At 35.5% G+C, this 16,110-nt stretch overlaps 1 pseudogene; it reads left to right on the top strand.

Annotated features, from left to right (window-relative positions):
• Positions 1-278: 278 nt before the first annotated feature.
• On the top strand, positions 279-15,549 carry LOC114729423 (putative tRNA (cytidine(32)/guanosine(34)-2'-O)-methyltransferase; annotated as a pseudogene).
• Positions 15,550-16,110: the final 561 nt, after the last annotated feature.

Here is a 16,110-nt window from a genome sequence, read left to right as displayed (position 1 = left end):
GTTCATGTGCCTCTATTTTGGTTTTTGTTTTCAAGCTGGCTGGACCTATTGATGAAGGGAGCTACCTCTCTATTTCAAATGAACTGTACCTCACAATTCACAAACGAGCTAAATTTTATCTCTCTTTCATCCACTTCCTTTTTTATCTTTTATTTTCATCAAACTAACTTTGATTGCCCTGAATATTTGGTAGGTTCTTGGAACATTAATATTAATAGTATTCTTGGTGAAAGGAGGTCTTTTTAAATACAAAATTGAGAAGTCTGTAAATTAAAATCATGGGCAAGGCTTCAAGGGATAAGAGGGTATGATTGATATCTTTCTCTGATTATGTCTCTTACTTTGTTGCTTCTCTATGTTCAGCTAGATGTTTTCCTCTTCTTTTTATAGGATATCTACTAACGGATAGCAAGAAGAAGGTTAGTGTGCTCGAAATGCCTTTAAACTTCTTCAAATAGATGAGGAATTCAACATATTTGAAGGTGCGTGCCTTGTTGGTGAAATTCAGAATAACCTGCCACAATAACTTTTTTTAATGTGGTTTTCTTAACATTTTGGAGAAACAAATGAATTGATTGGCTTGAGCAGAAGGATTGCCCTCTATTTTGTATTTGAGGTTGAGAATGTGATTAGTGTTAGACAAAATTAGAGATTAGGCACTTAACAGGCTTGAGTCCGCACCTTTTACTAGAACGCATAGGCTTTGGCGTCTTAAAATTATCTAGAAGGTTTAGTGAGTTTTATAGTTCACAATTTAACAACACAGCATGAAAACACTTGTATGCATGTGTATCTATACAGTTGTATCTATGTGCCCAAATTCCCTCTCTTGGCTTATAGCAATAATTTCTTTTGCAAGAGTGAAACAGGTGGTAGATTTATGCGCTGCCCCTGGTAGCAGGAGTGAAACAGGTGGTAGATTTATGCACTACCAATGGTAGCAATACACTTCTGGTTTTCCTTTTTTCCCTTTATGCCAAAAGAACACTGTTGTTAGAGGGTGAACAAAGAATACAACCAAAAGAGCTAGTTTTACTAGATCAGCATGCTAGTCTAAGGGAAAAAGCATTGACTGATCTAAAACAAAAGATTTTCTAAATAATGTTTGACATTATTAAGAATGGGGATGTTGAGATGGATGTGTAGTAATATAAGAAAAGATAAGTTTTGAAATAAAAATATCAGAGCAAGAGTAGGTGTGGCGCCTATTGAAGAGAAAATGGTTGAACTTATTTGAGGTGGTTTGGGCATATGCAGAGAAGGCCATTAGAGACACTGATGAGAAGGGTACAGTTGGGAGTCCTATAAAAAAGGGTAGAGGAAGACCAAAGAGAACCCTCAATGAGGTTATTGAACAAGACCTTCTGTTCAACAACATATCTAAAGACTTGATTCTTGATAGAGCACAATGGTGTCGTACAATCTATATAGCTGACCCTACCTAGTGGGATAATGAAACGTCCTACCTTTAATCCCTCAAAGCACGCATTCGTAAGCATTACGGTTCAAGCAGATCATGATACAAGCTCGTAGATTTAAAATTTCAACTAATTACTCGGGTCACTATTCACTGTTTAATTTCCAGATTACAGGGCTAACTTCAAAAATTCATAACTAATTCCATAAAAATTGTATTAGGGTGTTCTAAAATTCTACGAAAAGCTATTTTAATGTTCTTTAAGGAAAAAATGTCCAATTGGACTTACCTTCGCTCAATTCATACAGTTTAATCAATAGATATTACTGTTCATTTTGAAAAAATCTAGAACTTCCAGATTCTGTGCCTCAAACTTGGAAATTCGTATCTCCTTGTATACACATCCAATTGAGATGATCTACTTCTCATTTTAAATCTTGGGATGTTTACTATGAGTCTACCAAATCTTGTGACTTAACTCCTTCGTTTGATAGGTCAAACTAGAGCTACAAACTTACTGCTCTAGGACCTACGTTTTATCCCTTAACATCTCTTTACTTTAATTCTTTTTATTTCTTTGGCATACATAACATGGGCTTACTCTTTTCCATTCATGCTCATACATTTCTATACATTTCATAAGCATTATAATTAATTACATGTCATCATATGCATCCATAACATAAATTACATAATAAGAGAATTACACAATGAATAATAATATCATTCATTGACATCAATAATTCTCCACTTTCTTCTCCTTGCTTCTCATGCCATTTTTACCCATCATTGATTGACCTATATGGTTGGTTAGAGAGGGGTGAGATTTAGGGGAATCTCAATAGCAAACAATCCCACATGATCATGCTAGATGGATGCTAATGCACTACACGCAACTTGTTTATTCTCTTGTTAATTAGTGACATATTAGCATGCTCAAAGCTAACTTCTTGATGCATGGCCATGGAGACATAATCTACTCATCATGAATAGCAATTAAAGTAGCTAAAACATGTCACAATAACATTCAATAACATGTACACGGCAACACACAAGCATACAACATCAAGCAATAACAATAGGTAAGTTCACTACCTTGCACCTCAAGCTTTCCTCTTACTTTTCCTTTGACTCCCTTGACTTTCCAACCATGTGGGCATTTGGTCAACATTATCAAACATCCTCTTGGATGTTTCAAGGTCCTAAACATAATCATAATGATCACACAATCTATTAGGACCACTAAATTACATAAAGTTCAAGACTAGCTCTCTTGAACCTCAATCCTTTCTCTTACTTTTAGGGCTTTCTTTCTAGCTTCTCTAACATAAATCTCATCATTTCCCATCCTTATGATCCATTTCTTGTCAATTAGGACTACTTTAGATGGCCTTAGATTCAAGAAGATCAAATCTGAAAATTATGCTTCCCGGGTATTGTTCAAGCAGAAATTCCAGAATTCTTGCTCAACTTTGAAAATTCATAATTAATTCTAGAAAAATCAAAATTGAGTGGTTTCAAGTCTCACTAAAAGCTCTTTAAGTTAGATTTAAATGAAAAATGGTTTCAGGAACCAATTATATGCTGGACAGCGCCGGAATTGTATGGAACTCGACACTCTTCCAAAAGTTCAACACTGTTTTCAGATCTCAAACTCTAACTTTGGAAAATCACCATAAATCTACATATATCCAAATGAAGTGTTATACCTATGGATTTAAAGCTCACAGAGTTTACTTTACTCATGCCAAATTTCAGAATCAGATTCAAAGAGTAACTAATTCGAAATAGGCATCAAATCAGATGCTATAACCATCACGTACCTTGATCTTGAAGCTTGAACTTAGGTGAACTTTCTCTCACTAGAATAGCTCTTTCTCTCTCTAAATGAAAGAGCGGCAGAGTTTCCTATGGTTCCTTGCTTAGCCAAAAATGTGAGGGGAGGAGTGCCTATTTATAGCTAAAAATTTGGCTTGAATGGATAAAAATACCCTTGGTGGCTAATAGAAAGGGTAAGGGCAATTTTGGAACTTCAAGTTGACTTTTACATCATCATTGCATCATCTTCTTGCATCATGCTTACCTCAACCTTCTAGAAAATGCCAAATGTCATAAAAGTGGTGGAGGAGAAGGGAGATTAGATCCTAGCCGTTGGATCAAACTAGATTCCTCCGAATTTACTTGGCCCACGTTTCTCCGGCTTTCTTTATGGCCTTTTGGAGCTCAGAAAATTCTTTTGTTTGCTCCATAAATTTTCTTTAATTCTAGACAATATCTACGAATATTCTCAGGCCACAACTCTTTCTTTAAGCCTTGCATAAAAATTCATTTACTAAAATACCCTTTTATCAGCATAATCGGCTCGTTAATTTATTAAAGTCATTCCACTAGCCTTTTGGCTGCGGGACTAATTTTATAAATTAGTACAACCTTTCAACCATTTGTCCTCATTTTTGTATATATTTTTGAGGTCTCTTGCTATTTCAAATAATTACCTCAAACGGTATAATTTTTACCAGCTATAACCTTATAAATTCCATTTAAGCTGCCTTTGGGATACTTTTGTCATTTCTCTTCACAGAAGAGCCTTAGAATATTATTTCCCATTTTTTGGAATTTTCTTGGAATTATCTGTATACTCTTCCATTTTTACCCCTGTTGGTTATAACCTTTTGAATTTATGGTTTAGCCCTGCTTGGACTTAACTTCATACAATCCTTTCTTTGAGGTTTCTAACTTAACCTTTGACCTGTATCTAGTCTCTTTTCTCTTTCTGGGCCTTCAAGACTTTACTGGAGCCTTTAACTTTAATTACACTTTAGCCCCTTAAAACTTTTACTTTGCAGTTTAGTCCCCAAAACTGCTTTGACTTCCTTTCTCATCTCTAGGACTTCTGCTCAAAAGAGGTCTAGTAGCCTATCCAATTTAGGCTATTTCTGATACTTCTAGGCCTAAAAGTTTGGATGTTACAGATAAGGCTTGTTGTTGTTTGTTTGTCGTTTATTATTAAGAATGGGAAACACAATCCACCTTGGAAATCAATATAAGTTATTGGTGCTAGAACATTGATGGAAGAATCTTGAGTTATGCTTGTGTATTTTCCGAATTCATATGGGTTTCATCTTAATCATTGGATGATCCTTGGTTCCTTATTCAAGTTTTGAGTTGTAAACTATATTTCCCAGCAAAACTTGCACCTGATACAAAGTAAATTCACTTTCTCGTAAAGTTCTTTGCTTTCTTCGGATTTTCTTGATTTTAAGGTCTTTGTGTTTCAATTTAGAAATATGAATTAATGCAAATTAGATTGCAATCAAGAACTTTCTGAGTTGGCTAGTTATGGTTATACAAATTAGCGCTTAAAAGCATTTCATTTTCCCATTAATGAGCTTTCACATGATAGCGTGACTGTTAATCTTTGCTTTTGATTGTTGAATATTGATACAATGTGTATTTATGTATATTTCTTCATAAGCTATGTATAATTTTTTTTCCTTTGCCTAAAGACTTAAATAATTTAAAATGCAGTCACAAAGTGGTTGTTTTTCTTATAATGTTAGCGGCCATTGGATTTAGATTTCATGAACAATTAGTTATTAAGCAAATATGATGTTTTGTTAGTGATCATTGGAAACTCATTGACTACTTTGAAAGTTTTAAAATTGTGGACTAACATTGTTTATCATGAAACTTATCTTCAAAAACATCTGTCGCTTACATTTTGATTATGGTATGTGCTCTAACTGGAAAAACTGATAAGGCAGAAAAATAACACTCTACTCTCTCCCTCACAATAAGTATCTCCTCACTATAAGCAGAGAAAATAGCCCAAGAGAATTGAAATATTGAACTCAACTGTATTTCACTCATATGTCAACTAACAGGGCAGCTAACATATTTATAGAACTACATGACATTGCAACAATCATGAAACAACTAAATATCCCTATATTCTAAGGATTACAATGAAAATGGAAAATGTGCATAACAGAGTGCATCTTAACTAACCTAATGATCCTATTATTTAGCTAACCAACCCCATAAACAATAATAAAAAAGAATAAAAGAAAATAACTAATTTAAATGGAGCTAGAAAGACCAAGTCAGATTTTAACTGAATTCCTTTTATTTTGCCTTTGATAAGTCATGGTTGGTTTAGTAGGAATCTTATCATTACTCCCCACCTAAAAGCTTGACTTGTCCTCAAGGCAAAATGAAGGAAATTACTGTTGTAGTTCATAATCCTCCAGACATGCCTCCTTCTCCAGTTTGGACTTCTAGCTAACTAACAGTTCTAAATTGGGACCTTTCCAATGATGTGATAGAACTTTTTCCAGTTCTAACAGTAACTCAACATCACTTAAAATAGGCAAATGAGTAGGAGGGTTGGCTGGTGGTTGTCCTAGAGCAAGACGCAATAAGGAGACATGGAAGATAGGGTGAACCTTTGCAAAATCTGGGACTTTTAATTCATAAGCCACAGGCCCCACCCTTCTTATGATTTTTTAAGGACCAAAGAAACATAGAAACATAGTGAGAGCTTAGTGTACTTCCTGTAGGCCAGTGAGTGTTGTCGAAATAGTTGAATTCATAGAAACACAACATCTCTAACCTTAAAACTTAGCTCATGGTGGTGTTGATTTGTATTGCCCTTCATTAATTCCTAGGCTTTCTTTAATTTATCCATGAGCAACATGAGCATATGATCCCTAGTTTCTAATTGGTGAGCCAATTCTGCAATCTGAGTTTCTCTTTTTACAAGTAGATGGAGAGGAGGTGGATCTCTGCCATATAACACTTTAAATGGGGTGGTATGGGTAGAGGTTTGGTAACTAGTGTTAAAAGAGTATTTTACCTAGCAAAGATATTTACTCCAGGAGTGAAGCTGTTCATGTGCGAAACAACTCAAATAGGCCTCTAAACAGCAATTGACCACTTCTGTTTGACTGTCGGTTTAAGGATGGTACACTGTGCTCATTCTCAAATGAGTCTGGCTCAATTTGAATAACTCCTGCCAAAATACACTAAAAAAGAGAGGGTCTTTGTTAGAAATAATGAAGCGAGGTATGTCATGCAAGCGAACAATCTCTTCACAGAAACTAGCAACTACAGATTTTGTAGTATAAGGGTGGCATAGGGGTATAAAATGATAATATTTACTCAGTCTGTCCACTACCACTAGAATAGTGTCATAATTTCTAGATTTAGGCAACCCAACATTAAAATCAATAGAAATATCCTCCCAAATTTGTTCAGGGGCCAGTATAGGTTGTAGTAACCCAGCAGGAGATAAAATCTCATATTTATTCTTTTAGCAAGTAAAAAGCTACTGAATATAGGATTTAACATCATATTTCATAAGTGGCCAATAAACCATACCTTAAAGCCTGTTTAGGGTCTTTAGGAAGCCCCCATATCCCCCTAAGGGTTTAAGATGAGCCTCTTCAATCAATTTAACCCGCAGTGGCAAACTCTTGGGAATGACCAAACGTCGTTAGAAGAAAAGTTTTTTCCCCATCAAAGTCTACTATGATTTTGTAGTGGGATTTTCTTGTAATACAGTAATAATAGGAGCCATAAATGAATCATGCAACAATGCCTTCTCTAGTTCCAAGAAGTCTATAGGTAAGGGCACCACCATGGGCAAGAAATCAGCGTGTTGAGGTCTCCTAGAAAGTGCATTGTAAACGATAGAAAAATCAAACGGGAGGAGTTTTAAAATAAGGTGCTATTGATTGTTTGTGACCACCCGTTGATCCAGGAGGTTTTTGAGATTACTATAGTCAGTCTTAACTATGAAATGTCATCCCACCAAATAATGGCGCCATTTCTGTAAAGCTAACACCAGCGCTAAAAGCTCATAATCATAAGCAGATTGATATCTATTAGAAAAGGAGAACCCTTTGGTAAAAAAAAGCAATTAGGTGATCCTAGTGCAATAAGATAGCTCCCACATCCTTGATAGATGTATCACATTCAATAGTGAACTCAGAATTAAAATCAGGTAGTTTCAAAATAGGGGCAGATATCAACGTAAGTTTTAACCTTCAAAAGCTTTCTGTGCAACTGGGTTCCAGGAAAAAGAATTTTTCTTAGTCAAATTTGTACGGGGTCGAGCAATTATACCATAATTCTTGAAAAACCTCAATTACTATCCAATGAGCCCCAAAAACCCACCTAACTTTGTTACATTGGTTAGTACCGGCCATTCTCGTATACTGCCAATTTTTTCATAATCAGTCTTTACCCCTTATACTAAATTCAGTAGCCCAAGAAAACAATATGAGACTGTCCAGTGCAGATTTCTTGAAATTAGCAAAATAAGAATGTTGTTTTAGTGTTTGAAACACCATCCTTAAATGATGTTCATGCTACCAGGGACTTGAACTATAGACCAGAATATCGTCAAAAAATACTAACACAAATATAGCCTAGAAAGTGGTTGGAGCGTTGGTAAGACCAAAGGGTATCACAACATATTCATAATGCCCATGATGAGTCTAGAAAGCTGTTTTAGGAATGTAATCAGTCAAGACTCTAATTTAGTGATAGCTGAAATGTAGATCAATTTTGGAAAAATAAGTAGCACCATGTAATTCATCAAGAAGCTCGTCAATATTAGGAATAGGATACTTATCTGCCACCATCATCTTATTGAGTGCCCTGTAATCGACACATATGCACCAACAATCATTCTTTTTCTAAACAAATAACACTAGGCTTGCAAATGGGCTTGAACTAGGCCGTATAAACCCTTTCTAGAGTAATTCATCAATTTGTCACTCAATATCATTTTTCTAGAAATAAGGGTAACGATGTAGTCGTAAATTAGGAGGCTATATGTCTAGCAGGAGAGGAATGGAGTAGAAGTGTTCATGGAAGGTGGTAAAGTGGTAGGTTCTTGGAAGATAGCATTAAATTCAACATACAAATGATCCAAGTCTAGAGCACCATCATTCTTTAACCCTAATTTAAGCTCAGTGGAAATCATCGAATGTAAGCTTGTACCAGAATTTTCAACTCGTGGGACCCCCTGCAACTTATATTTCTTTTTGTCAACCCAGAAAATTAAGAACATCTCATTCTAATTTACTTGGATGGTGTTTAAAGAGGCTAGCCATTTAATACCCAAAACCATGTTAAAACCCACCAAGGAAAATGGATAAAAACCCTATTTAATGTTCAAATAGTGTAGCTTTACTTTAAGGTCCTTGCACACATAGTTGCAATGAACCACACTCCCATCCCCAATTTGGACTCCAAGAGTAGCAATAGTGCTAGTAGCTAGCTGCAATTCATTGATGAGTGAGTAGAAATAAAATTATGGGTTGACCCACTATCAACCAGTAGCAAAACCTCTCAGTCATTAATCCTACCACTGAGTTTCATAGTAGCAGTAGGGGGTACCCTAGGACAGCATTGAATGAAGTCTCAGCAATGGTAATTTCTTTCTCTCCCATCTCTTCCACAGGTTCTTCAAATTCAAGCAAGGGGTTACCCTTATCATCAAGCTCCATCAATAAAAATGACCCAGTGTAGCGATAACCAAGTTTGAAGGGCACACCACATCAAAAGCATAAGCCCTTTTCTCTTTATCGCTGCCATTCATCATCTATCAAGTGGCTCAGTTCATCGTGGTATATGCACAGATGAGGGAGACTGGTTTAATGCTAAAAGTTAGCTCGTGTTGGGTAGTGAGAGCCCCTTCCCATCTCGAGCATACTAGGAGTTTAGGCTAGTTAGACTGGTGCAATTTCGAGCCATTAAGAGATTGGGCTTTAACCTACATGAATAGACTGGCTTCCTCTCAAATTCAGTTGCAAGACTAGATACCTTATACACTATTTTAGGTTTCTGAATCCTCACATCAGACCGGAACTCTTCCTTCAAACTGTTTAGAAACACCCCAAGACGATAGTGCTCCGGCCAATTTTTCAAGTAGGAAGCACATTGTACAAACTCCTGTCGATATTCCTACACAGACCTAGTCTGTTTGATGGCATAAAAAACTCATCAATGTTTTGAAATTCCGGTGGCCTGTATTATTCCTGCAGAATTTGGATGAGTTCATCCTAATACATCAAGGTTCACTCTGAATTGATCCAGGAAAATAAATCAATTAGTGCATCTCCCTTTAAGTACATTAATCCTACATCTACCTTCAAGTCGTCTAGAGTCTCATAATAACAAAATTATTTTTTTTTTGCTTTGAGTATCCATCCCCTCGGGTCACCTCCATTAAACTTTGGAAATTCCATCATAGTGTGAGGTGGTCTGGGTCCCTTTCAATACACTTCAAAATCATCATCACTGTCATTAGCAAAGTGGCAATGTCTTCCCCTTCCTTGATCATTCTTACCAGTGGCAACCTCTAAAGTTGCTACTCTTTCAGCTATAACCTCCAAAGTTTCCAATTTGGAAGCTATGGTAGTAAGAGGGTCCGCAGCAATAGGTTCGTCCTCTGTTTGGTTTTGAGAAGAGCGTGTCTCAACTATGGCCCTGATGCCAAAATGGTATGTGCTCTAACTAGAAAAACTGATAAGACAGAAAAATAACACTCTACTCTCTCCCTCACAGTAAGTGTCTCACTATAAGCAGAGAAAATAGTCCAAGAGAATCTTTGAAATATTGAACTCAACTGTATTTCACTTATATGTCAGCTAACAGGGCGGTTAACATATTTATAGAACTACATGACACTGGCAACAATCATGAAACAACTAAATATCCCTATATTCTCGGGCTTACAATGAAAATGGAAAATGTGCATAACAAAGTGGATTATGACTGACCTAATGAACCTATTATTTAGCTAACCGACTCCATAAACAATATTAAAAGAGAATAAAAGAAAATAACTAATTTAAATGGAGCTAGAAAGACCAAGTCATATTTTAACTAAATTCCTTTTATTTCGCCTCTGATAAGTCATGGTTGGTTTACTAGGAATCTTATTAGATTGTCATTCATTTCATTCTGTCAAGATCATAAATTTGCTACTACACTATGATATGCAGGGATAATGATCTTCCTGTTATAGTTGTTATCAATCTATAGCCAATGGCTCCAATTGAAGGTGTTATTCATATGTAGGGTGATATAACTAATGCCTGTACAACTGAAGTGGTATGTACAGCACTACTATCTCAAATATTCTATTTATGCCTTTAATTTTAGTAGGAAGACTTGTTAATAATCACCAATCTGTATCATTGTATTCTATTGAGAAGTTAATGTTTTACTTATCCCTTTTCCTGTTAGATATAAATGATTTTCTTTTAGGGGTGGGTAGATAATGCATGATACCAAAGATATTATGGTTCTGAGTCAGCTTAGGTTAGGATCCATTATTAAAGGATATGTTTAGACTATGAATTCATATGTTTAAATCAATTTTTTTGCTATTATATATTTCTATCATAAAATCATATAGTCATTGCTCCTGGTTTGTTTAAATGTCAACTACATACTTACAACTCCCTTCTACTGTTCTTTTCTTCTTAGAGATAAGAAAATCTAATGGTGGAAATGCAGTAAAGAAACAAAAGATAGCTATCAGATTGAAAGAAAGTCACTGCAATCTTGTGCAAAATGCAATTATGTACATTGTTGTAGTTTTTTAGTATGATCACACAGGGTTATATGGATTTAGCCTGGTCTTTAAATGATCCTTATGTCTCATTTTCATCCTCTAGGAATTAGTTGGAACTTAAAAGTATAGAACTTGCTATTTGAATGCTGCTTTTTGCCTACCAACATGATCTTCTTCAATTGGCTTTTGTACTAAAGTATGATCAAGTGTCATTTGTCTTGTTTTCTTCTAGTCATTAGACATTTTGATGGTCGCAAGGCTGACCTGGTTGTGTGTGATAGTGCTCCTGATTGTAAAGGGTGTTCATGATTGTAACTTCATAATGTTTTGATGTATCATGTGTATAGTTATGTTCAAGCTAGGAAACTAAGATTGGTTTCATATTTTTGTGCAATCACAAGTCTTCATGATATTGATGAATTTGTTCAGTCTCAATTGATACTGACAGTAAGTACCCAACAATTGTTGTGAACCTTTTTAATGTTATTTGCCCCTACCCCCATCCTCCTAATTTTTGGTCTGCTGTCTTGATAATTCACCACAATTTGGAAATTAAAATATCATTGAAAGGGTGAATATATGCTGATCTCTCAACTTTTATTCATTCCTTTATATTCTCCGACAAGAAATATATGCAATGATGTCCCCCCTGTTTTCAATCAATAGATTGTTATTCTCCATAGGCATGTCCTTTTGGATGGTGTATATAAATAACATCCCAAATTTTTATTTCTCATCTTGCTAGTGGTTTTATAGTCATGCTTGACAATCTTAGATTTTGGCTTGGGTTCGATCAAAATTTGTTATATTGTAGTTAACTTTTTAATATCTTTTGTTTATGTATTTTTTTTCCCTTTTCGTCTGCTATCTTGATATAATTCATCACAAATTGGAAATGAAAATCATATTTAAATGGTGAATGTATGCTGGTGACTCAATTTTTACTCATTTCTGTTTATTCTCTTGTAAGGAAAGCAGGCAATGATGCCTTGTTCTTTATTTTCAATTAATCAACTTTTATTCCTAAAAAGAACTTCCTTTTGGACAGTACATATAAAATAAACCCCTTAATGATGTATTCCTCATCTTGCTAATAGTTTTATAATCATTCTCGATAATCTTGTTACATTTTACAGAAGGTTAATGCTTACTGGACTACTTCTTGCAGGGTTTAACAATTGTTGCTCATGTACTCAAGGAGGGAGGCAAGTTTATTGCAAAAATACTTAGAGGAAAAGACATGAGCCTCCTATACTATCAGGTTTAATTTAATATTGACTTCATCGTGTGTTTTGCATTTCTGTCTTCCAGTCTAACCTATCTGGAAAGTTTTGTGATGTCCCTGTGAAGTTGACAATAGATGTTGTTTCATGAGACTCATGATGGACATTGAGAAGTGAGAATGAAGAATAATATCAGGAAAGAGTATAAGCAGTCCAATGACATGAAATTTGTGACTATGAAAGTTAGGTCACCCTATTTTATAGATGCAGATTTCAGTAAAACTCACCAATATCAGTTCGACCAGAATTCTTTAGGAAAATGATGAGCTAACTAGATGATGAATAATCAATATAGTTGTACTTTGTTAAAAATGGAAAAGCTCAGAATTACTTTATCAAGAATCAGAAAAGCCCACTAATAAAAGTGGATTGAATTTTTTAAATTGATTATGTGACTAATAAAAAGCTCCAAGAATATGCCAAATGAATGGAGAAAAAGCACTTTAGTTCCTATTTACAAGAATAAAAGAGATATTCAAAACTGTGCAAGCTACAAAGGGATAAAACTTATGAGCCCTAGAATGAAGTTGTGGGAAAAAGTGATTAAATATAGGTTGAGGTTAGAGACTTCTATTTCGGAGAACCAATTTGGAGTTATGCCGGGAAAATCCACAACTAAAGCAATTTATTTAATAAAAGGGTTAATAGAAAGATATATAAGAGTAAAGGAAGGGATAGGGATTTAGATATAGTTTTTATTGACCTAGAAAAAGCTTATGATCATGTGCCAAAAGTAGTATTTTAGAAGGCTTATGAAAAGAAAGGTGTGCGGGTTACTTATATCAAAGCCATACAAGATATGTATGAGGGGGTAAATACTAGTGCAAGAATACCTAGAGGTGAGACAAAGGACTTTCCCGTTAAGATTGGCCTACATCAGGGATCTTGTTTAAGTCCTTACTTGTTCAATATTGTTCTAGATATTCTAATTGAGCTTATTCAAGAAAAAATCCCTAAGTGTAAGCTTTTTGCGCATGATATAGTCCTCATGGTTGAATCAAGGGAAGAGATTAATTCTAGATTGGAGTTATGGAGACGGACCTTAGAGTCGAAAGGTTTTTGCTTGAGCAGGTGCAAAATAGAGTATATGCATTGTAATTTTAGGGGGAGGCAAGGCAATAATGATTTGGAGGTGAAGATAGAAGATCAAATCATTCCTCGAGTGTCAAAGTTTAAATATCTAGGATCCATGATATATGAGGATAGTGAAATTGATGGAGATGTTTCTTGTAGAATACAAGCTGGTTGGTTAAAGTGGAGGAAGGCTACTAGATTTATTTACTATAAGAAGGTACTTGAGAAGCTTAAGGGAAAATTTTATTGGACTACTATAAGACCAGCTATTTTGTATGGTAGTGAATGTTCAGCGATAAAAGGAAAACAAGAGCATAAAGTTAGGGTAGAAGAAATGAAGATGTTGAGATGGATGTGTGGTCATACAAGAAAAGATAAGGTTTGAAATGAAAATATCAAAACAAGAGTAGGTGTGGCACCTATCGAAGAGAAAATGGTTGAACATCACTTGAGGTACTTTGGGCATGTGTAGAGAAGGCCATTGGAGGCCCTGGTGAGAATGGTAGATCAGATAATATGGAATCTTATAAAAAAGAGTAGAGGAAGACCGAGAAGAATGCTCAATAAGGTCATTGAATGTGACCTCCTGGTCAACAATATATCTAAGAACTTGGTTGTTGATAAAGCACAATGACATCATGCGTATCATGTAAACGACCCACCTAGTGGGATAAGACTTGTTGTTGTTGTTGTTGTTGTTGATTTCGTGACTAATAGAAATTCTTTCATATAGTTAAAAGAACCTACTCATACAAGTATTTGAAATTGCAGCCATCCTTGTGACATTGTCGTGCAGTTCTAGTTGCTGCTATGAATAGCAATTGTTTTTTGATTTGTTCTAGAATCTTCTTCCGTTGCATAATTGTATTTTTAATGGTAGTTTTAATGATTTATTATTTTTAGTGTCTTCCTAGCTTTATGATTACATGCCCTATGCTTCTATGTTTGTGTGTTTGCGGCTGAAGTCATTTTTCCCTGTAGTGACTTTTGCAAAGCCAAAAAGTAGTCAAAATTCTAGCACAAGTAAAGTCTAGTTTTCCTTGTCTTGCTATTTTAAGCTTTTAACTTTTGACATGGGTTTATCCCCCCCCCCAAAGAAGGAATCACTTAGGAGTTGAGAGCTATGCCTTTTATGTATGGAAATTGTGTATGTGAACTTCTGATTATTTAAATGGAAAACCTATTTAGCTTCCCCGTCTTCATGCCACTTCTCTTAATTTAGCACCTGCCCATGTGCCTTCAAACATCCAACATTACGTTTACCGATGCTAATTTTCATTTAGATGGTAGGAAGGTATAATTGTCACTATTTGTGCTAATTCTTAATTTTTTCCCCCTCCAGAGGCATTTGCAGCTTGCGAAAACTATTCCCCTCCTGAAGGATTCAGTCCCAAAGATTTGCATCGCCTGCTAGAGAAGGTTGAAGTCCCTCAGGGGCGAATGACATAGGTAAGGCTTTTATATTAAGTAATTCTGCTTCTAAAATTCATTCCCACTCTAGTATGCTCAAGCATCATAATCTGAGAAATTATTACCTTGCATTTTTCACAAAGGAAACTTTAGTTGGTCCTTGATAAAAGGGTCGACTTTCATTTTTGTCATTCACATATAATTGTCACCTCCCTATTTCCTTTGCATCTATTTTTTAACGTCAAATTTAATAATCAGCTGACTTGGCTGTTATTGGATGGTAAATTTGGCGTGACTAATGGATGGCAAATAACATCCTCTCAACAACCTAACCTATTATATTTGGTGTTAAATGTTGGGTGAAACTGAATCATAATGGAAGGGAATTGTAAGGATTTGAATTTCATCCATGGGGACCAAATAAAAGTTCTCCTATCTGTCAGGGACCATAATAGGCTTTCTTCTTCTCTATATAAAGACTAGGGTCTTTAGTTGATCTCATGTAACCGTGAAACGCATGCTTGTGTGCAGATTGTAGTAGTGGTTGGTTGGAAGGACCAAACAATGTTTATATTCCGTTTTTAGCTTGCGGGGACTTGAGTGGGTATGATTCTGATCGCTTATATCCACTCCCTAAAGTTGCTGAGGGAACATATCAGAGCTTGGACCCTGTACAGCCACCTATTGCCCCTCCTTAGAAGAGAGCCCTTGAGTTGAAAAAGGCCTCCACTCAGGGAATCCAACAACTTGAAGATCTTTCCTTGGATTCTTAGTAATATGCCTTGCACTGCTTAATCGTAATGCTGTTTGGAATCTTCTTGGAAGCACTTTCTTCTTCTTTCTTTCTTTCTTTCTTGTTTTTTTTTTTTAGGGGGGGGGGAGGGTGTGGTTTCTTAGGTAAATCTAATTCGCATCTGATGCGATATGTTCTTATTCCTGCTTAGTTTCTGTTTGTAACAAATTTCAGTTCCTCTTTGAATTTCTTGTATTTTCTACTTGCATCATTGTTGCCTTACCTGGTGCCAATTTTAGAAGAATACAAATGCAAATTCTTCAGAGATGATAGTCCAAGATTGCAACTGCTCACTGTTTTTGGTCTAGAAATTAAATTTCGGCAAATGATTTTTCAGAATGTTAGATTGAAGCTCTTGTGTAATTAGGAGTAGATATATTTATGAGATATAATAGACAGATGGAACTCTGCATTGCAAGAAGTTCATCTCACAGTAAGCTGCACTAAAACATGGAATATCATAATAAATTGTACAATTGACAATTTGTAGATAATGTGACTAAAAAGGTATAAATAACAGCCTTTCTGTGTGTGTTTTTTT

Source organism: Neltuma alba, unplaced genomic scaffold (assembly GCF_004799145.2).
Source record: "Neltuma alba isolate B1F8T4 unplaced genomic scaffold, ASM479914v2 tig00012634_pilon, whole genome shotgun sequence".
NCBI classification, from domain to species: Eukaryota; Viridiplantae; Streptophyta; class Magnoliopsida; order Fabales; family Fabaceae; genus Neltuma; species Neltuma alba.
Note: the sequence above shows the minus strand (reverse complement) of the source record. Positions and strands in the feature narration are given on the sequence as shown.